This window comes from Dreissena polymorpha, chromosome 7 (genome assembly GCF_020536995.1).
Source record: "Dreissena polymorpha isolate Duluth1 chromosome 7, UMN_Dpol_1.0, whole genome shotgun sequence".
In the NCBI taxonomy this organism is placed as follows: domain Eukaryota; kingdom Metazoa; phylum Mollusca; class Bivalvia; order Myida; family Dreissenidae; genus Dreissena; species Dreissena polymorpha.
In genome coordinates, this window is record NC_068361.1 from 109,843,550 (window position 1) to 109,866,816 (window position 23,267).

Genomic DNA, 23,267 nt, shown 5'->3' on the forward strand with positions numbered 1-23,267 from the left:
CACTGGAGAGATGCCGGTAAAAAGATGGCCATAAACAGTGACCGCGGATTCGCATTGTTCTTTCTTACATATTGATGACCTATGTTTTTTATTGTTTAATCATTGCGGCTTGGAATGCTCTTTAAGAAAAGGTATGGTTAGTGGGGGTGTCTACGCGCAAAAGTTTGACTTTATTTTTGTTAAAGTTATTTGCTTTACATTGAATTTGTGCAGGAAATCTTTTGGTATGTTGTGACCTAAACTAACTTATGATAAAAATGAAATATCATCTGCAAGTGCAAAATATGACTGGGAAAGCAGATTTTTGGTCATTTCTTAGCAAAAGTGAAGAAAATAAGTGCATTAAATGCATGAATTCAGATTATTTGACCTGGAATAGTTGTTTTTCAAGTTGACCCCCCACCCTTATATAGTGGAATAAGGGCTAAATTGCTTTCCGACTTAAATTCAAACAACCGCATATTGGTTGACCGTGTCGCGTTATGTGTTACATGAAGTTAGAATTCAACGCCAGGGACTCCATGATCGAGTAACGCAACTAAAACTTTTGCGAAAAGCATGAACATTCAAACAGGAGCCCCATTTCACCGACATGGAATGGCAGGCATTTTTACAGTATGGACAGTGCAGCAGATGCTTAACTGAGCCAGCCTTCATATTTAGTACAATCATGAATTGAGCAAAGATTTTATCACTTCATATATTCATAAAAGTACACTTAAAATACATAAATGCATGTTTTTGTTTCATTTTTTTATCTTTTTCTATTGGGTATTTTGACTTTTTCAGGAAGAGGAATGTCTGCGACTAAGTCAAGGGCCACTGGATAAGGGTTGTTGATGGCAAAACAGGTAATAATATCATTTTGTTATCATGTACACAAGCAAATAAGCATATGTATGATGCTTTAGGTGTGAAAGACTGTCATAATCAGGATTGTGGTCACTCACACCCTTGCCGTCATGTAATTCTCCTCGCAGTTTGTATTGATAGTTCCGCGTCCTGACATGTAAAGCTCGTGCTTTGTTGGCAGCTGAAGTTGGCACTTAACAGGGTTATCCTTGTTCCTGAGCATGTATGCAGTACAGCTGAGTTGATTTGCTACTTGTTACCCTACAATTAGCTTGTTTTTGGTATTGTTTTCTCACAATATGCTTATATTCATGGTTCCGGCTTAAAATGGTGTCGCGCCTTACTTAAACATAGGATTGTTATAGCAAGTGTCCCCTTCATCATTTACCTTAGAGGGATTTTTTTGACAAAATTTGGCACTTTCAGCAACTTGTTTTGTTTTTTATTTGGTACATGCTTCTCTCATTCAGTGATTTAATGACAGTATTGTCCTTATTCTTTTTTCTTTGCATAGAAAGGTGACATGAATCATTGATATTTGTTGTGTTGAGAATTCTGCAGGAAGCTGTGTCCCCAAAAGAAGTACTAGAAACCCCTTTCAGGACACTGCCTTGATCTGAACTGCCTTTCTACCCCTGTTACTACATGGAACATCATTGCTAAGCTTATAATGCTTGCCTACATATGTGTTTTTTGTTCAATTTAACTTTTCCTTCCAGCTTAAACCCCCCCCCCCCCCCCAACAAATGAGCATTGTATTCTTTCGCTTGGTTACAAACTCCCATTTGGACCAGATTGCCACCATAAAAATAGCCTAAAGTACATATTTTGTGTCCAAAATATGAAAATTTGTATTGTCTTGAACCTCTAAATGAGAGCTGGCAATGCATTTTGACCATCTGCTGCAGTTAAAAGGCACCCATGACATTATATGCTAGAATATTTCATTGGCGGCTGGTAAATAAATGGGCACCGATCGACAAGGCGCTTTCAAGATTTTACACTTTTATTGGTGTGAAATAACAAGTTATTGGAAGCTTATTGATTTCTACACTTCAAAGTATCTTTGATCTCTCATTTTGACTAATTAGTTTATTGTCTTGGATGAAATTGGATTGTTTTTTGCTTTGAAATTGGCATTTTTGGGATGATTAAAAAAAAACACACAAAAAAGACATTATCAAAATTGCTTAGAGTGAAAATATCTAACAAATTCATTCTTTCCCCACCACACATTAGCCCCACTTGCATGTCTTTTTGGTTTGTTTTGGTATTTTATTGCAGATATTGAACACAACAGCTTTAAATCTTAAAGGGGCAGTTAAGCTTTAACAGGCCTAATATCGCCTTCTTCGGACTGAAAACACCCGCGTGTGAAAATATGATACAGAATGGCCAAATGGACAGCTAATCCAGCCAAACTTAATATATTGGTGCAATATGGATGGGATGATAATAATATGAAAGAAAAACACATTTCAGTAAAAATAAATTTCTCTTATAGGTTACAATACACTAAATACTTTTGGTGTTCAATGCTATACCCTCTAAAAACAAAATCTTCATTTATTTGAAGACACAATTCTCTGTACGGGCACTTGCCATGACTTTATTTTTGAATATTTCTGTGTTCATGTGGTAGGGAAAACATTGTTGTATACTACAAATTCCCTGTTTTGCTTTTAGGTTGGAGACTACATAAGACTTTGACAGTTGGCGGGAAACCATCATCAACTGGAGAGATGCCGGTAAAAAGATGGCCATAAAACAGTGACCGCTGATTCGCATTGAGTTCTTTCTTACATATTGGATGACCTATGTTTTTTATTGTTTAAATCATTGCGGCTTGGAATGCTCTTTAAGAAAAGGTATGGTTATGGGGGTGTCTACGCGCAAAAGTTTGACTTTATTTTTTGTTAAAGTTATTGCTTTTACATTGAATTTGTGCAGGAAATCTTTTGGTATGTTGTGACCTAAACTAACTTATGATAAAAATGAAATATCATCTGCAAGTGCAAAATATGACTGGGAAAGCAGATTTTTGGTCATTTCTTAGCAAAAGGGAAGAAAATAAGTGCATTAAATGCATGAATTCAGATTATTTGACCTGGAATAGTTGTTTTTCAAGTTGACCCCCCCACCCTTATATAGTGGAATAAGGGCTAAATTGCTTTCCGACTTAAATTCAACCGCATATTGGTTGACCGTGTCGCGTTAATGTGTTACATGAAGTTAGAATTCAACGCCAGGGACTCCATGATCGAGTAACGCAACTAAAACTTTTGCGAAAAGCATGAACATTCAAACAGAGCCCCATTTCACCGACATGGAATGGCAGGCATTTTTACAGTATGGACAGTGCAGCAGATGCTTAACTGAGCCAGCCTTCATATTTAGTACAATCATGAATTGAGCAAGATTTTATCACTTCATATTATTCATAAAAGTACACTTAAAATACATAAATGCATGTTTTTGTTTCATTTTTTTATCTTTTTCTATTGGGTATTTTGACTTTTTCAGGAAGAGGAATGTCTGCGACTAAGTCAAGGGCCACTGGATAAGGGTTGTTGATGGCAAAACAGGTAATAATATCATTTTGTTATCATGTACACAAGCAAATAAGCATATGTATGATGCTTTAGGTGTGAAAGACTGTCATAATCAGGATTGTGGTCACTCACACCCTTGCCGTCATGTAATTCTCCTCGCAGTTTGTATTGATAGTTCCGCGTCCTGACATGTAAAGCTCGTGCTTTGTTGGCAGCTGAAGTTGGCACTTAACAGGGTTATCCTTGTTCCTGAGCATGTATGCAGTACAGCTGAGTTGATTTGCTACTTGTTACCCTACAATTAGCTTGTTTTTGGTATTGTTTTCTCACAATATGCTTATATTCATGGTTCCGGCTTAAAATGGTGTCGCGCCTTACTTAAACATAGGATTGTTATAGCAAGTGTCCCCTTCATCATTTACCTTAGAGGGATTTTTTTGACAAAATTTGGCACTTTCAGCAACTTGTTTTGTTTTTTATTTGGTACATGCTTCTCTCATTCAGTGATTTAATGACAGTATTGTCCTTATTCTTTTTTCTTTGCATAGAAAGGTGACATGAATCATTGATATTTGTTGTGTTGAGAATTCTGCAGGAAGCTGTGTCCCCAAAAGAAGTACTAGAAACCCCTTTCAGGACACTGCCTTGATCTGAACTGCCTTTCTACCCCTATTACTACATGGAACATCATTGCTAAGCTTATAATGCTTGCCTACATATGTGTTTTTTGTTCAATTTAACTTTTCCTTCCAGCTTAAATCCCCCCCCCCCCCCCCAACAAATGAGCATTGTATTCTTTCGCTTGGTTACAAACTCCCATTTGGACCAGATTGCCACCATAAAAATAGCCTAAAGTACATATTTTGTGTCCAAAATATGAAAATTTGTATTGTCTTGAACCTCTAAATGAGAGCTGGCAATGCATTTTGACCATCTGCTGCAGTTAAAAGGCACCCATGACATTATATGCTAGAATATTTCATTGGCGGCTGGTAAATAAATGGGCACCGATCGACAAGGCGCTTTCAAGATTTTACACTTTTATTGGTGTGAAATAACAAGTTATTGGAAGCTTATTGATTTCTACACTTCAAAGTATCTTTGATCTCTCATTTTGACTAATTAGTTTATTGTCTTGGATGAAATTGGATTGTTTTTGCTTTGAAATTGGCATTTTTGGGATGATTAAAAAAAAACACACAAAAAAGACATTATCAAAATTGCTTAGAGTGAAAATATCTAACAAATTCATTCTTTCCCCACCACACATTAGCCCCACTTGCATGTCTTTTTGGTTTGTTTTGGTATTTTATTGCAGATATTGAACACAACAGCTTTAAATCTTAAAGGGGCAGTTAAGCTTTAACAGGCCTAATATCGCCTTCTTCGGACTGAAAACACCCGCGTGTGAAAATATGATACAGAATGGCCAAATGGACAGCTAATCCAGCCAAACTTAATATATTGGTGCAATATGGATGGGATGATAATAATATGAAAGAAAAACACATTTCAGTAAAAATAAATTTCTCTTATAGGTTACAATACACTAAATACTTTTGGTGTTCAATGCTATACCCTCTAAAAACAAAATCTTCATTTATTTGAAGACACAATTCTCTGTACGGGCACTTGCCATGACTTTATTTTTGAATATTTCTGTGTTCATGTGGTAGGGAAAACATTGTTGTATACTACAAATTCCCTGTTTTGCTTTTAGGTTGGAGACTACATAAGACTTTGACAGTTGGCGGGAAACCATCATCAACTGGAGAGATGCCGGTAAAAAGATGGCCATAAAACAGTGACCGCTGATTCGCATTGAGTTCTTTCTTACATATTGGATGACCTATGTTTTTTATTGTTTAAATCATTGCGGCTTGGAATGCTCTTTAAGAAAAGGTATGGTTATGGGGGTGTCTACGCGCAAAAGTTTGACTTTATTTTTTGTTAAAGTTATTGCTTTTACATTGAATTTGTGCAGGAAATCTTTTGGTATGTTGTGACCTAAACTAACTTATGATAAAAATGAAATATCATCTGCAAGTGCAAAATATGACTGGGAAAGCAGATTTTTGGTCATTTCTTAGCAAAAGGGAAGAAAATAAGTGCATTAAATGCATGAATTCAGATTATTTGACCTGGAATAGTTGTTTTTCAAGTTGACCCCCCACCCTTATATAGTGGAATAAGGGCTAAATTGCTTTCCGACTTAAATTCAACCGCATATTGGTTGACCGTGTCGCGTTAATGTGTTACATGAAGTTAGAATTCAACGCCAGGGACTCCATGATCGAGTAACGCAACTAAAACTTTTGCGAAAAGCATGAACATTCAAACAGAGCCCCATTTCACCGACATGGAATGGCAGGCATTTTTACAGTATGGACAGTGCAGCAGATGCTTAACTGAGCCAGCCTTCATATTTAGTACAATCATGAATTGAGCAAGATTTTATCACTTCATATTATTCATAAAAGTACACTTAAAATACATAAATGCATGTTTTTGTTTCATTTTTTTATCTTTTTCTATTGGGTATTTTGACTTTTTCAGGAAGAGGAATGTCTGCGACTAAGTCAAGGGCCACTGGATAAGGGTTGTTGATGGCAAAACAGGTAATAATATCATTTTGTTATCATGTACACAAGCAAATAAGCATATGTATGATGCTTTAGGTGTGAAAGACTGTCATAATCAGGATTGTGGTCACTCACACCCTTGCCGTCATGTAATTCTCCTCGCAGTTTGTATTGATAGTTCCGCGTCCTGACATGTAAAGCTCGTGCTTTGTTGGCAGCTGAAGTTGGCACTTAACAGGGTTATCCTTGTTCCTGAGCATGTATGCAGTACAGCTGAGTTGATTTGCTACTTGTTACCCTACAATTAGCTTGTTTTTGGTATTGTTTTCTCACAATATGCTTATATTCATGGTTCCGGCTTAAAATGGTGTCGCGCCTTACTTAAACATAGGATTGTTATAGCAAGTGTCCCCTTCATCATTTACCTTAGAGGGATTTTTTTGACAAAATTTGGCACTTTCAGCAACTTGTTTTGTTTTTTATTTGGTACATGCTTCTCTCATTCAGTGATTTAATGACAGTATTGTCCTTATTCTTTTTTCTTTGCATAGAAAGGTGACATGAATCATTGATATTTGTTGTGTTGAGAATTCTGCAGGAAGCTGTGTCCCCAAAAGAAGTACTAGAAACCCCTTTCAGGACACTGCCTTGATCTGAACTGCCTTTCTACCCCTATTACTACATGGAACATCATTGCTAAGCTTATAATGCTTGCCTACATATGTGTTTTTTGTTCAATTTAACTTTTCCTTCCAGCTTAAATCCCCCCCCCCCCCCCCCAACAAATGAGCATTGTATTCTTTCGCTTGGTTACAAACTCCCATTTGGACCAGATTGCCACCATAAAAATAGCCTAAAGTACATATTTTGTGTCCAAAATATGAAAATTTGTATTGTCTTGAACCTCTAAATGAGAGCTGGCAATGCATTTTGACCATCTGCTGCAGTTAAAAGGCACCCATGACATTATATGCTAGAATATTTCATTGGCGGCTGGTAAATAAATGGGCACCGATCGACAAGGCGCTTTCAAGATTTTACACTTTTATTGGTGTGAAATAACAAGTTATTGGAAGCTTATTGATTTCTACACTTCAAAGTATCTTTGATCTCTCATTTTGACTAATTAGTTTATTGTCTTGGATGAAATTGGATTGTTTTTGCTTTGAAATTGGCATTTTTGGGATGATTAAAAAAAAACACACAAAAAAGACATTATCAAAATTGCTTAGAGTGAAAATATCTAACAAATTCATTCTTTCCCCACCACACATTAGCCCCACTTGCATGTCTTTTTGGTTTGTTTTGGTATTTTATTGCAGATATTGAACACAACAGCTTTAAATCTTAAAGGGGCAGTTAAGCTTTAACAGGCCTAATATCGCCTTCTTCGGACTGAAAACACCCGCGTGTGAAAATATGATACAGAATGGCCAAATGGACAGCTAATCCAGCCAAACTTAATATATTGGTGCAATATGGATGGGATGATAATAATATGAAAGAAAAACACATTTCAGTAAAAATAAATTTCTCTTATAACTAACTTATGATAAAAATGAAATATCATCTGCAAGTGCAAAATATGACTGGGAAAGCAGATTTTTGGTCATTTCTTAGCAAAAGGGAAGAAAATAAGTGCATTAAATGCATGAATTCAGATTATTTGACCTGGAATAGTTGTTTTTCAAGTTGACCCCCCACCCTTATATAGTGGAATAAGGGCTAAATTGCTTTCCGACTTAAATTCAACCGCATATTGGTTGACCGTGTCGCGTTAATGTGTTACATGAAGTTAGAATTCAACGCCAGGGACTCCATGATCGAGTAACGCAACTAAAACTTTTGCGAAAAGCATGAACATTCAAACAGAGCCCCATTTCACCGACATGGAATGGCAGGCATTTTTACAGTATGGACAGTGCAGCAGATGCTTAACTGAGCCAGCCTTCATATTTAGTACAATCATGAATTGAGCAAGATTTTATCACTTCATATTATTCATAAAAGTACACTTAAAATACATAAATGCATGTTTTTGTTTCATTTTTTTATCTTTTTCTATTGGGTATTTTGACTTTTTCAGGAAGAGGAATGTCTGCGACTAAGTCAAGGGCCACTGGATAAGGGTTGTTGATGGCAAAACAGGTAATAATATCATTTTGTTATCATGTACACAAGCAAATAAGCATATGTATGATGCTTTAGGTGTGAAAGACTGTCATAATCAGGATTGTGGTCACTCACACCCTTGCCGTCATGTAATTCTCCTCGCAGTTTGTATTGATAGTTCCGCGTCCTGACATGTAAAGCTCGTGCTTTGTTGGCAGCTGAAGTTGGCACTTAACAGGGTTATCCTTGTTCCTGAGCATGTATGCAGTACAGCTGAGTTGATTTGCTACTTGTTACCCTACAATTAGCTTGTTTTTGGTATTGTTTTCTCACAATATGCTTATATTCATGGTTCCGGCTTAAAATGGTGTCGCGCCTTACTTAAACATAGGATTGTTATAGCAAGTGTCCCCTTCATCATTTACCTTAGAGGGATTTTTTTGACAAAATTTGGCACTTTCAGCAACTTGTTTTGTTTTTTATTTGGTACATGCTTCTCTCATTCAGTGATTTAATGACAGTATTGTCCTTATTCTTTTTTCTTTGCATAGAAAGGTGACATGAATCATTGATATTTGTTGTGTTGAGAATTCTGCAGGAAGCTGTGTCCCCAAAAGAAGTACTAGAAACCCCTTTCAGGACACTGCCTTGATCTGAACTGCCTTTCTACCCCTATTACTACATGGAACATCATTGCTAAGCTTATAATGCTTGCCTACATATGTGTTTTTTGTTCAATTTAACTTTTCCTTCCAGCTTAAATCCCCCCCCCCCCCCCCCCAACAAATGAGCATTGTATTCTTTCGCTTGGTTACAAACTCCCATTTGGACCAGATTGCCACCATAAAAATAGCCTAAAGTACATATTTTGTGTCCAAAATATGAAAATTTGTATTGTCTTGAACCTCTAAATGAGAGCTGGCAATGCATTTTGACCATCTGCTGCAGTTAAAAGGCACCCATGACATTATATGCTAGAATATTTCATTGGCGGCTGGTAAATAAATGGGCACCGATCGACAAGGCGCTTTCAAGATTTTACACTTTTATTGGTGTGAAATAACAAGTTATTGGAAGCTTATTGATTTCTACACTTCAAAGTATCTTTGATCTCTCATTTTGACTAATTAGTTTATTGTCTTGGATGAAATTGGATTGTTTTTGCTTTGAAATTGGCATTTTTGGGATGATTAAAAAAAAACACACAAAAAAGACATTATCAAAATTGCTTAGAGTGAAAATATCTAACAAATTCATTCTTTCCCCACCACACATTAGCCCCACTTGCATGTCTTTTTGGTTTGTTTTGGTATTTTATTGCAGATATTGAACACAACAGCTTTAAATCTTAAAGGGGCAGTTAAGCTTTAACAGGCCTAATATCGCCTTCTTCGGACTGAAAACACCCGCGTGTGAAAATATGATACAGAATGGCCAAATGGACAGCTAATCCAGCCAAACTTAATATATTGGTGCAATATGGATGGGATGATAATAATATGAAAGAAAAACACATTTCAGTAAAAATAAATTTCTCTTATAGGTTACAATACACTAAATACTTTTGGTGTTCAATGCTATACCCTCTAAAAACAAAATCTTCATTTATTTGAAGACACAATTCTCTGTACGGGCACTTGCCATGACTTTATTTTTGAATATTTCTGTGTTCATGTGGTAGGGAAAACATTGTTGTATACTACAAATTCCCTGTTTTGCTTTTAGGTTGGAGACTACATAAGACTTTGACAGTTGGCGGGAAACCATCATCAACTGGAGAGATGCCGGTAAAAAGATGGCCATAAAACAGTGACCGCTGATTCGCATTGAGTTCTTTCTTACATATTGGATGACCTATGTTTTTTATTGTTTAAATCATTGCGGCTTGGAATGCTCTTTAAGAAAAGGTATGGTTATGGGGGTGTCTACGCGCAAAAGTTTGACTTTATTTTTTGTTAAAGTTATTGCTTTTACATTGAATTTGTGCAGGAAATCTTTTGGTATGTTGTGACCTAAACTAACTTATGATAAAAATGAAATATCATCTGCAAGTGCAAAATATGACTGGGAAAGCAGATTTTTGGTCATTTCTTAGCAAAAGGGAAGAAAATAAGTGCATTAAATGCATGAATTCAGATTATTTGACCTGGAATAGTTGTTTTTCAAGTTGACCCCCCACCCTTATATAGTGGAATAAGGGCTAAATTGCTTTCCGACTTAAATTCAACCGCATATTGGTTGACCGTGTCGCGTTAATGTGTTACATGAAGTTAGAATTCAACGCCAGGGACTCCATGATCGAGTAACGCAACTAAAACTTTTGCGAAAAGCATGAACATTCAAACAGAGCCCCATTTCACCGACATGGAATGGCAGGCATTTTTACAGTATGGACAGTGCAGCAGATGCTTAACTGAGCCAGCCTTCATATTTAGTACAATCATGAATTGAGCAAGATTTTATCACTTCATATTATTCATAAAAGTACACTTAAAATACATAAATGCATGTTTTTGTTTCATTTTTTTATCTTTTTCTATTGGGTATTTTGACTTTTTCAGGAAGAGGAATGTCTGCGACTAAGTCAAGGGCCACTGGATAAGGGTTGTTGATGGCAAAACAGGTAATAATATCATTTTGTTATCATGTACACAAGCAAATAAGCATATGTATGATGCTTTAGGTGTGAAAGACTGTCATAATCAGGATTGTGGTCACTCACACCCTTGCCGTCATGTAATTCTCCTCGCAGTTTGTATTGATAGTTCCGCGTCCTGACATGTAAAGCTCGTGCTTTGTTGGCAGCTGAAGTTGGCACTTAACAGGGTTATCCTTGTTCCTGAGCATGTATGCAGTACAGCTGAGTTGATTTGCTACTTGTTACCCTACAATTAGCTTGTTTTTGGTATTGTTTTCTCACAATATGCTTATATTCATGGTTCCGGCTTAAAATGGTGTCGCGCCTTACTTAAACATAGGATTGTTATAGCAAGTGTCCCCTTCATCATTTACCTTAGAGGGATTTTTTTGACAAAATTTGGCACTTTCAGCAACTTGTTTTGTTTTTTATTTGGTACATGCTTCTCTCATTCAGTGATTTAATGACAGTATTGTCCTTATTCTTTTTTCTTTGCATAGAAAGGTGACATGAATCATTGATATTTGTTGTGTTGAGAATTCTGCAGGAAGCTGTGTCCCCAAAAGAAGTACTAGAAACCCCTTTCAGGACACTGCCTTGATCTGAACTGCCTTTCTACCCCTATTACTACATGGAACATCATTGCTAAGCTTATAATGCTTGCCTACATATGTGTTTTTTGTTCAATTTAACTTTTCCTTCCAGCTTAAATCCCCCCCCCCCCCCCCAACAAATGAGCATTGTATTCTTTCGCTTGGTTACAAACTCCCATTTGGACCAGATTGCCACCATAAAAATAGCCTAAAGTACATATTTTGTGTCCAAAATATGAAAATTTGTATTGTCTTGAACCTCTAAATGAGAGCTGGCAATGCATTTTGACCATCTGCTGCAGTTAAAAGGCACCCATGACATTATATGCTAGAATATTTCATTGGCGGCTGGTAAATAAATGGGCACCGATCGACAAGGCGCTTTCAAGATTTTACACTTTTATTGGTGTGAAATAACAAGTTATTGGAAGCTTATTGATTTCTACACTTCAAAGTATCTTTGATCTCTCATTTTGACTAATTAGTTTATTGTCTTGGATGAAATTGGATTGTTTTTGCTTTGAAATTGGCATTTTTGGGATGATTAAAAAAAAACACACAAAAAAGACATTATCAAAATTGCTTAGAGTGAAAATATCTAACAAATTCATTCTTTCCCCACCACACATTAGCCCCACTTGCATGTCTTTTTGGTTTGTTTTGGTATTTTATTGCAGATATTGAACACAACAGCTTTAAATCTTAAAGGGGCAGTTAAGCTTTAACAGGCCTAATATCGCCTTCTTCGGACTGAAAACACCCGCGTGTGAAAATATGATACAGAATGGCCAAATGGACAGCTAATCCAGCCAAACTTAATATATTGGTGCAATATGGATGGGATGATAATAATATGAAAGAAAAACACATTTCAGTAAAAATAAATTTCTCTTATAGGTTACAATACACTAAATACTTTTGGTGTTCAATGCTATACCCTCTAAAAACAAAATCTTCATTTATTTGAAGACACAATTCTCTGTACGGGCACTTGCCATGACTTTATTTTTGAATATTTCTGTGTTCATGTGGTAGGGAAAACATTGTTGTATACTACAAATTCCCTGTTTTGCTTTTAGGTTGGAGACTACATAAGACTTTGACAGTTGGCGGGAAACCATCATCAACTGGAGAGATGCCGGTAAAAAGATGGCCATAAAACAGTGACCGCTGATTCGCATTGAGTTCTTTCTTACATATTGGATGACCTATGTTTTTTATTGTTTAAATCATTGCGGCTTGGAATGCTCTTTAAGAAAAGGTATGGTTATGGGGGTGTCTACGCGCAAAAGTTTGACTTTATTTTTTGTTAAAGTTATTGCTTTTACATTGAATTTGTGCAGGAAATCTTTTGGTATGTTGTGACCTAAACTAACTTATGATAAAAATGAAATATCATCTGCAAGTGCAAAATATGACTGGGAAAGCAGATTTTTGGTCATTTCTTAGCAAAAGGGAAGAAAATAAGTGCATTAAATGCATGAATTCAGATTATTTGACCTGGAATAGTTGTTTTTCAAGTTGACCCCCCACCCTTATATAGTGGAATAAGGGCTAAATTGCTTTCCGACTTAAATTCAACCGCATATTGGTTGACCGTGTCGCGTTAATGTGTTACATGAAGTTAGAATTCAACGCCAGGGACTCCATGATCGAGTAACGCAACTAAAACTTTTGCGAAAAGCATGAACATTCAAACAGAGCCCCATTTCACCGACATGGAATGGCAGGCATTTTTACAGTATGGACAGTGCAGCAGATGCTTAACTGAGCCAGCCTTCATATTTAGTACAATCATGAATTGAGCAAGATTTTATCACTTCATATTATTCATAAAAGTACACTTAAAATACATAAATGCATGTTTTTGTTTCATTTTTTTATCTTTTTCTATTGGGTATTTTGACTTTTTCAGGAAGAGGAATGTCTGCGACTAAGTCAAGGGCCACTGGATAAGGGTTGTTGATGGCAAAACAGGTAATAATATCATTTTGTTATCATGTACACAAGCAAATAAGCATATGTATGATGCTTTAGGTGTGAAAGACTGTCATAATCAGGATTGTGGTCACTCACACCCTTGCCGTCATGTAATTCTCCTCGCAGTTTGTATTGATAGTTCCGCGTCCTGACATGTAAAGCTCGTGCTTTGTTGGCAGCTGAAGTTGGCACTTAACAGGGTTATCCTTGTTCCTGAGCATGTATGCAGTACAGCTGAGTTGATTTGCTACTTGTTACCCTACAATTAGCTTGTTTTTGGTATTGTTTTCTCACAATATGCTTATATTCATGGTTCCGGCTTAAAATGGTGTCGCGCCTTACTTAAACATAGGATTGTTATAGCAAGTGTCCCCTTCATCATTTACCTTAGAGGGATTTTTTTGACAAAATTTGGCACTTTCAGCAACTTGTTTTGTTTTTTATTTGGTACATGCTTCTCTCATTCAGTGATTTAATGACAGTATTGTCCTTATTCTTTTTTCTTTGCATAGAAAGGTGACATGAATCATTGATATTTGTTGTGTTGAGAATTCTGCAGGAAGCTGTGTCCCCAAAAGAAGTACTAGAAACCCCTTTCAGGACACTGCCTTGATCTGAACTGCCTTTCTACCCCTATTACTACATGGAACATCATTGCTAAGCTTATAATGCTTGCCTACATATGTGTTTTTTGTTCAATTTAACTTTTCCTTCCAGCTTAAATCCCCCCCCCCCCCCCCAACAAATGAGCATTGTATTCTTTCGCTTGGTTACAAACTCCCATTTGGACCAGATTGCCACCATAAAAATAGCCTAAAGTACATATTTTGTGTCCAAAATATGAAAATTTGTATTGTCTTGAACCTCTAAATGAGAGCTGGCAATGCATTTTGACCATCTGCTGCAGTTAAAAGGCACCCATGACATTATATGCTAGAATATTTCATTGGCGGCTGGTAAATAAATGGGCACCGATCGACAAGGCGCTTTCAAGATTTTACACTTTTATTGGTGTGAAATAACAAGTTATTGGAAGCTTATTGATTTCTACACTTCAAAGTATCTTTGATCTCTCATTTTGACTAATTAGTTTATTGTCTTGGATGAAATTGGATTGTTTTTGCTTTGAAATTGGCATTTTTGGGATGATTAAAAAAAAACACACAAAAAAGACATTATCAAAATTGCTTAGAGTGAAAATATCTAACAAATTCATTCTTTCCCCACCACACATTAGCCCCACTTGCATGTCTTTTTGGTTTGTTTTGGTATTTTATTGCAGATATTGAACACAACAGCTTTAAATCTTAAAGGGGCAGTTAAGCTTTAACAGGCCTAATATCGCCTTCTTCGGACTGAAAACACCCGCGTGTGAAAATATGATACAGAATGGCCAAATGGACAGCTAATCCAGCCAAACTTAATATATTGGTGCAATATGGATGGGATGATAATAATATGAAAGAAAAACACATTTCAGTAAAAATAAATTTCTCTTATAGGTTACAATACACTAAATACTTTTGGTGTTCAATGCTATACCCTCTAAAAACAAAATCTTCATTTATTTGAAGACACAATTCTCTGTACGGGCACTTGCCATGACTTTATTTTTGAATATTTCTGTGTTCATGTGGTAGGGAAAACATTGTTGTATACTACAAATTCCCTGTTTTGCTTTTAGGTTGGAGACTACATAAGACTTTGACAGTTGGCGGGAAACCATCATCAACTGGAGAGATGCCGGTAAAAAGATGGCCATAAAACAGTGACCGCTGATTCGCATTGAGTTCTTTCTTACATATTGGATGACCTATGTTTTTTATTGTTTAAATCATTGCGGCTTGGAATGCTCTTTAAGAAAAGGTATGGTTATGGGGGTGTCTACGCGCAAAAGTTTGACTTTATTTTTTGTTAAAGTTATTGCTTTTACATTGAATTTGTGCAGGAAATCTTTTGGTATGTTGTGACCTAAACTAACTTATGATAAAAATGAAATATCATCTGCAAGTGCAAAATATGACTGGGAAAGCAGATTTTTGGTCATTTCTTAGCAAAAGGGAAGAAAATAAGTGCATTAAATGCATGAATTCAGATTATTTGACCTGGAATAGTTGTTTTTCAAGTTGACCCCCCACCCTTATATAGTGGAATAAGGGCTAAATTGCTTTCCGACTTAAATTCAACCGCATATTGGTTGACCGTGTCGCGTTAATGTGTTACATGAAGTTAGAATTCAACGCCAGGGACTCCATGATCGAGTAACGCAACTAAAACTTTTGCGAAAAGCATGAACATTCAAACAGAGCCCCATTTCACCGACATGGAATGGCAGGCATTTTTACAGTATGGACAGTGCAGCAGATGCTTAACTGAGCCAGCCTTCATATTTAGTACAATCATGAATTGAGCAAGATTTTATCACTTCATATTATTCATAAAAGTACACTTAAAATACATAAATGCATGTTTTTGTTTCATTTTTTTATCTTTTTCTATTGGGTATTTTGACTTTTTCAGGAAGAGGAATGTCTGCGACTAAGTCAAGGGCCACTGGATAAGGGTTGTTGATGGCAAAACAGGTAATAATATCATTTTGTTATCATGTACACAAGCAAATAAGCATATGTATGATGCTTTAGGTGTGAAAGACTGTCATAATCAGGATTGTGGTCACTCACACCCTTGCCGTCATGTAATTCTCCTCGCAGTTTGTATTGATAGTTCCGCGTCCTGACATGTAAAGCTCGTGCTTTGTTGGCAGCTGAAGTTGGCACTTAACAGGGTTATCCTTGTTCCTGAGCATGTATGCAGTACAGCTGAGTTGATTTGCTACTTGTTACCCTACAATTAGCTTGTTTTTGGTATTGTTTTCTCACAATATGCTTATATTCATGGTTCCGGCTTAAAATGGTGTCGCGCCTTACTTAAACATAGGATTGTTATAGCAAGTGTCCCCTTCATCATTTACCTTAGAGGGATTTTTTTGACAAAATTTGGCACTTTCAGCAACTTGTTTTGTTTTTTATTTGGTACATGCTTCTCTCATTCAGTGATTTAATGACAGTATTGTCCTTATTCTTTTTTCTTTGCATAGAAAGGTGACATGAATCATTGATATTTGTTGTGTTGAGAATTCTGCAGGAAGCTGTGTCCCCAAAAGAAGTACTAGAAACCCCTTTCAGGACACTGCCTTGATCTGAACTGCCTTTCTACCCCTATTACTACATGGAACATCATTGCTAAGCTTATAAAGCTTGCCTACATATGTGTTTTTTGTTCAATTTAACTTTTCCTTCCAGCTTAAATCCCCCCCCCCCCCCCCCAACAAATGAGCATTGTATTCTTTCGCTTGGTTACAAACTCCCATTTGGACCAGATTGCCACCATAAAAATAGCCTAAAGTACATATTTTGTGTCCAAAATATGAAAATTTGTATTGTCTTGAACCTCTAAATGAGAGCTGGCAATGCATTTTGACCATCTGCTGCAGTTAAAAGGCACCCATGACATTATATGCTAGAATATTTCATTGGCGGCTGGTAAATAAATGGGCACCGATCGACAAGGCGCTTTCAAGATTTTACACTTTTATTGGTGTGAAATAACAAGTTATTGGAAGCTTATTGATTTCTACACTTCAAAGTATCTTTGATCTCTCATTTTGACTAATTAGTTTATTGTCTTGGATGAAATTGGATTGTTTTTGCTTTGAAATTGGCATTTTTGGGATGATTAAAAAAAAACACACAAAAAAGACATTATCAAAATTGCTTAGAGTGAAAATATCTAACAAATTCATTCTTTCCCCACCACACATTAGCCCCACTTGCATGTCTTTTTGGTTTGTTTTGGTATTTTATTGCAGATATTGAACACAACAGCTTTAAATCTTAAAGGGGCAGTTAAGCTTTAACAGGCCTAATATCGCCTTCTTCGGACTGAAAACACCCGCGTGTGAAAATATGATACAGAATGGCCAAATGGACAGCTAATCCAGCCAAACTTAATATATTGGTGCAATATGGATGGGATGATAATAATATGAAAGAAAAACACATTTCAGTAAAAATAAATTTCTCTTATAGGTTACAATACACTAAATACTTTTGGTGTTCAATGCTATACCCTCTAAAAACAAAATCTTCATTTATTTGAAGACACAATTCTCTGTACGGGCACTTGCCATGACTTTATTTTTGAATATTTCTGTGTTCATGTGGTAGGGAAAACATTGTTGTATACTACAAATTCCCTGTTTTGCTTTTAGGTTGGAGACTACATAAGACTTTGACAGTTGGCGGGAAACCATCATCAACTGGAGAGATGCCGGTAAAAAGATGGCCATAAAACAGTGACCGCTGATTCGCATTGAGTTCTTTCTTACATATTGGATGACCTATGTTTTTTATTGTTTAAATCATTGCGGCTTGGAATGCTCTTTAAGAAAAGGTATGGTTATGGGGGTGTCTACGCGCAAAAGTTTGACTTTATTTTTTGTTAAAGTTATTGCTTTTACATTGAATTTGTGCAGGAAATCTTTTGGTATGTTGTGACCTAAACTAACTTATGATAAAAATGAAATATCATCTGCAAGTGCAAAATATGACTGGGAAAGCAGATTTTTGGTCATTTCTTAGCAAAAGGGAAGAAAATAAGTGCATTAAATGCATGAATTCAGATTATTTGACCTGGAATAGTTGTTTTTCAAGTTGACCCCCCACCCTTATATAGTGGAATAAGGGCTAAATTGCTTTCCGACTTAAATTCAACCGCATATTGGTTGACCGTGTCGCGTTAATGTGTTACATGAAGTTAGAATTCAACGCCAGGGACTCCATGATCGAGTAACGCAACTAAAACTTTTGCGAAAAGCATGAACATTCAAACAGAGCCCCATTTCACCGACATGGAATGGCAGGCATTTTTACAGTATGGACAGTGCAGCAGATGCTTAACTGAGCCAGCCTTCATATTTAGTACAATCATGAATTGAGCAAGATTTTATCACTTCATATTATTCATAAAAGTACACTTAAAATACATAAATGCATGTTTTTGTTTCATTTTTTTATCTTTTTCTATTGGGTATTTTGACTTTTTCAGGAAGAGGAATGTCTGCGACTAAGTCAAGGGCCACTGGATAAGGGTTGTTGATGGCAAAACAGGTAATAATATCATTTTGTTATCATGTACACAAGCAAATAAGCATATGTATGATGCTTTAGGTGTGAAAGACTGTCATAATCAGGATTGTGGTCACTCACACCCTTGCCGTCATGTAATTCTCCTCGCAGTTTGTATTGATAGTTCCGCGTCCTGACATGTAAAGCTCGTGCTTTGTTGGCAGCTGAAGTTGGCACTTAACAGGGTTATCCTTGTTCCTGAGCATGTATGCAGTACAGCTGAGTTGATTTGCTACTTGTTACCCTACAATTAGCTTGTTTTTGGTATTGTTTTCTCACAATATGCTTATATTCATGGTTCCGGCTTAAAATGGTGTCGCGCCTTACTTAAACATAGGATTGTTATAGCAAGTGTCCCCTTCATCATTTACCTTAGAGGGATTTTTTTGACAAAATTTGGCACTTTCAGCAACTTGTTTTGTTTTTTATTTGGTACATGCTTCTCTCATTCAGTGATTTAATGACAGTATTGTCCTTATTCTTTTTTCTTTGCATAGAAAGGTGACATGAATCATTGATATTTGTTGTGTTGAGAATTCTGCAGGAAGCTGTGTCCCCAAAAGAAGTACTAGAAACCCCTTTCAGGACACTGCCTTGATCTGAACTGCCTTTCTACCCCTATTACTACATGGAACATCATTGCTAAGCTTATAAAGCTTGCCTACATATGTGTTTTTTGTTCAATTTAACTTTTCCTTCCAGCTTAAATCCCCCCCCCCCCCCCAACAAATGAGCATTGTATTCTTTCGCTTGGTTACAAACTCCCATTTGGACCAGATTGCCACCATAAAAATAGCCTAAAGTACATATTTTGTGTCCAAAATATGAAAATTTGTATTGTCTTGAACCTCTAAATGAGAGCTGGCAATGCATTTTGACCATCTGCTGCAGTTAAAAGGCACCCATGACATTATATGCTAGAATATTTCATTGGCGGCTGGTAAATAAATGGGCACCGATCGACAAGGCGCTTTCAAGATTTTACACTTTTATTGGTGTGAAATAACAAGTTATTGGAAGCTTATTGATTTCTACACTTCAAAGTATCTTTGATCTCTCATTTTGACTAATTAGTTTATTGTCTTGGATGAAATTGGATTGTTTTTGCTTTGAAATTGGCATTTTTGGGATGATTAAAAAAAAACACACAAAAAAGACATTATCAAAATTGCTTAGAGTGAAAATATCTAACAAATTCATTCTTTCCCCACCACACATTAGCCCCACTTGCATGTCTTTTTGGTTTGTTTTGGTATTTTATTGCAGATATTGAACACAACAGCTTTAAATCTTAAAGGGGCAGTTAAGCTTTAACAGGCCTAATATCGCCTTCTTCGGACTGAAAACACCCGCGTGTGAAAATATGATACAGAATGGCCAAATGGACAGCTAATCCAGCCAAACTTAATATATTGGTGCAATATGGATGGGATGATAATAATATGAAAGAAAAACACATTTCAGTAAAAATAAATTTCTCTTATAGGTTACAATACACTAAATACTTTTGGTGTTCAATGCTATACCCTCTAAAAACAAAATCTTCATTTATTTGAAGACACAATTCTCTGTACGGGCACTTGCCATGACTTTATTTTTGAATATTTCTGTGTTCATGTGGTAGGGAAAACATTGTTGTATACTACAAATTCCCTGTTTTGCTTTTAGGTTGGAGACTACATAAGACTTTGACAGTTGGCGGGAAACCATCATCAACTGGAGAGATGCCGGTAAAAAGATGGCCATAAAACAGTGACCGCTGATTCGCATTGAGTTCTTTCTTACATATTGGATGACCTATGTTTTTTATTGTTTAAATCATTGCGGCTTGGAATGCTCTTTAAGAAAAGGTATGGTTATGGGGGTGTCTACGCGCAAAAGTTTGACTTTATTTTTTGTTAAAGTTATTGCTTTTACATTGAATTTGTGCAGGAAATCTTTTGGTATGTTGTGACCTAAACTAACTTATGATAAAAATGAAATATCATCTGCAAGTGCAAAATATGACTGGGAAAGCAGATTTTTGGTCATTTCTTAGCAAAAGGGAAGAAAATAAGTGCATTAAATGCATGAATTCAGATTATTTGACCTGGAATAGTTGTTTTTCAAGTTGACCCCCCACCCTTATATAGTGGAATAAGGGCTAAATTGCTTTCCGACTTAAATTCAACCGCATATTGGTTGACCGTGTCGCGTTAATGTGTTACATGAAGTTAGAATTCAACGCCAGGGACTCCATGATCGAGTAACGCAACTAAAACTTTTGCGAAAAGCATGAACATTCAAACAGAGCCCCATTTCACCGACATGGAATGGCAGGCATTTTTACAGTATGGACAGTGCAGCAGATGCTTAACTGAGCCAGCCTTCATATTTAGTACAATCATGAATTGAGCAAGATTTTATCACTTCATATTATTCATAAAAGTACACTTAAAATACATAAATGCATGTTTTTGTTTCATTTTTTTATCTTTTTCTATTGGGTATTTTGACTTTTTCAGGAAGAGGAATGTCTGCGACTAAGTCAAGGGCCACTGGATAAGGGTTGTTGATGGCAAAACAGGTAATAATATCATTTTGTTATCATGTACACAAGCAAATAAGCATATGTATGATGCTTTAGGTGTGAAAGACTGTCATAATCAGGATTGTGGTCACTCACACCCTTGCCGTCATGTAATTCTCCTCGCAGTTTGTATTGATAGTTCCGCGTCCTGACATGTAAAGCTCGTGCTTTGTTGGCAGCTGAAGTTGGCACTTAACAGGGTTATCCTTGTTCCTGAGCATGTATGCAGTACAGCTGAGTTGATTTGCTACTTGTTACCCTACAATTAGCTTGTTTTTGGTATTGTTTTCTCACAATATGCTTATATTCATGGTTCCGGCTTAAAATGGTGTCGCGCCTTACTTAAACATAGGATTGTTATAGCAAGTGTCCCCTTCATCATTTACCTTAGAGGGATTTTTTTGACAAAATTTGGCACTTTCAGCAACTTGTTTTGTTTTTTATTTGGTACATGCTTCTCTCATTCAGTGATTTAATGACAGTATTGTCCTTATTCTTTTTTCTTTGCATAGAAAGGTGACATGAATCATTGATATTTGTTGTGTTGAGAATTCTGCAGGAAGCTGTGTCCCCAAAAGAAGTACTAGAAACCCCTTTCAGGACACTGCCTTGATCTGAACTGCCTTTCTACCCCTATTACTACATGGAACATCATTGCTAAGCTTATAAAGCTTGCCTACATATGTGTTTTTTGTTCAATTTAACTTTTCCTTCCAGCTTAAATCCCCCCCCCCCCCCCCCAACAAATGAGCATTGTATTCTTTCGCTTGGTTACAAACTCCCATTTGGACCAGATTGCCACCATAAAAATAGCCTAAAGTACATATTTTGTGTCCAAAATATGAAAATTTGTATTGTCTTGAACCTCTAAATGAGAGCTGGCAATGCATTTTGACCATCTGCTGCAGTTAAAAGGCACCCATGACATTATATGCTAGAATATTTCATTGGCGGCTGGTAAATAAATGGGCACCGATCGACAAGGCGCTTTCAAGATTTTACACTTTTATTGGTGTGAAATAACAAGTTATTGGAAGCTTATTGATTTCTACACTTCAAAGTATCTTTGATCTCTCATTTTGACTAATTAGTTTATTGTCTTGGATGAAATTGGATTGTTTTTGCTTTGAAATTGGCATTTTTGGGATGATTAAAAAAAAACACACAAAAAAGACATTATCAAAATTGCTTAGAGTGAAAATATCTAACAAATTCATTCTTTCCCCACCACACATTAGCCCCACTTGCATGTCTTTTTGGTTTGTTTTGGTATTTTATTGCAGATATTGAACACAACAGCTTTAAATCTTAAAGGGGCAGTTAAGCTTTAACAGGCCTAATATCGCCTTCTTCGGACTGAAAACACCCGCGTGTGAAAATATGATACAGAATGGCCAAATGGACAGCTAATCCAGCCAAACTTAATATATTGGTGCAATATGGATGGGATGATAATAATATGAAAGAAAAACACATTTCAGTAAAAATAAATTTCTCTTATAGGTTACAATACACTAAATACTTTTGGTGTTCAATGCTATACCCTCTAAAAACAAAATCTTCATTTATTTGAAGACACAATTCTCTGTACGGGCACTTGCCATGACTTTATTTTTGAATATTTCTGTGTTCATGTGGTAGGGAAAACATTGTTGTATACTACAAATTCCCTGTTTTGCTTTTAGGTTGGAGACTACATAAGACTTTGACAGTTGGCGGGAAACCATCATCAACTGGAGAGATGCCGGTAAAAAGATGGCCATAAAACAGTGACCGCTGATTCGCATTGAGTTCTTTCTTACATATTGGATGACCTATGTTTTTTATTGTTTAAATCATTGCGGCTTGGAATGCTCTTTAAGAAAAGGTATGGTTATGGGGGTGTCTACGCGCAAAAGTTTGACTTTATTTTTTGTTAAAGTTATTGCTTTTACATTGAATTTGTGCAGGAAATCTTTTGGTATGTTGTGACCAAAACTACTGTCCGCCATTGTTGTTTATTTTTTTCGCCCGGTAAATTCAGTAAATAGGTTAAACAGCACCAATATTAAATTAAACATGAATAATCAAAGCTCTGACATTCCATTCAAAGTAGCGATCAATAATGTATGAAACAATTTAAATTTATGGAATTTTAGACATCAAATAAAATATATAGCACAGTTATTTTCAAGCACTATCATATTTTTTCGTTAGGACAATT

The 23,267-nt window shown here is 36.2% G+C and overlaps 1 long non-coding RNA gene across 27 annotated transcripts; it reads left to right on the plus strand.

Moving 5' to 3' along the window:
- LOC127838940 (uncharacterized) lies at positions 1-23,035 on the plus strand. Of its 27 annotated transcripts, XR_008030074.1 has the most exons (17): positions 1-16; positions 790-851; positions 2,539-2,600; positions 3,376-3,437; positions 5,125-5,186; positions 5,961-6,022; positions 9,824-9,885; positions 10,660-10,721; positions 12,409-12,470; positions 13,245-13,306; positions 14,994-15,055; positions 15,830-15,891; positions 17,580-17,641; positions 18,416-18,477; positions 20,164-20,225; positions 21,000-21,061; positions 22,750-23,035. It is a non-coding gene; the product is annotated as an uncharacterized LOC127838940 (long non-coding RNA). The 27 variants fall into 27 exon arrangements; XR_008030050.1 differs by lacking the exons at positions 21,000-21,061; positions 22,750-23,035 and having other exon boundaries at positions 20,164-20,938; XR_008030053.1 differs by lacking the exons at positions 5,961-6,022; positions 21,000-21,061; positions 22,750-23,035 and adding an exon at positions 8,073-8,134 and having other exon boundaries at positions 20,164-20,938.
- Positions 23,036-23,267: the final 232 nt, after the last annotated feature.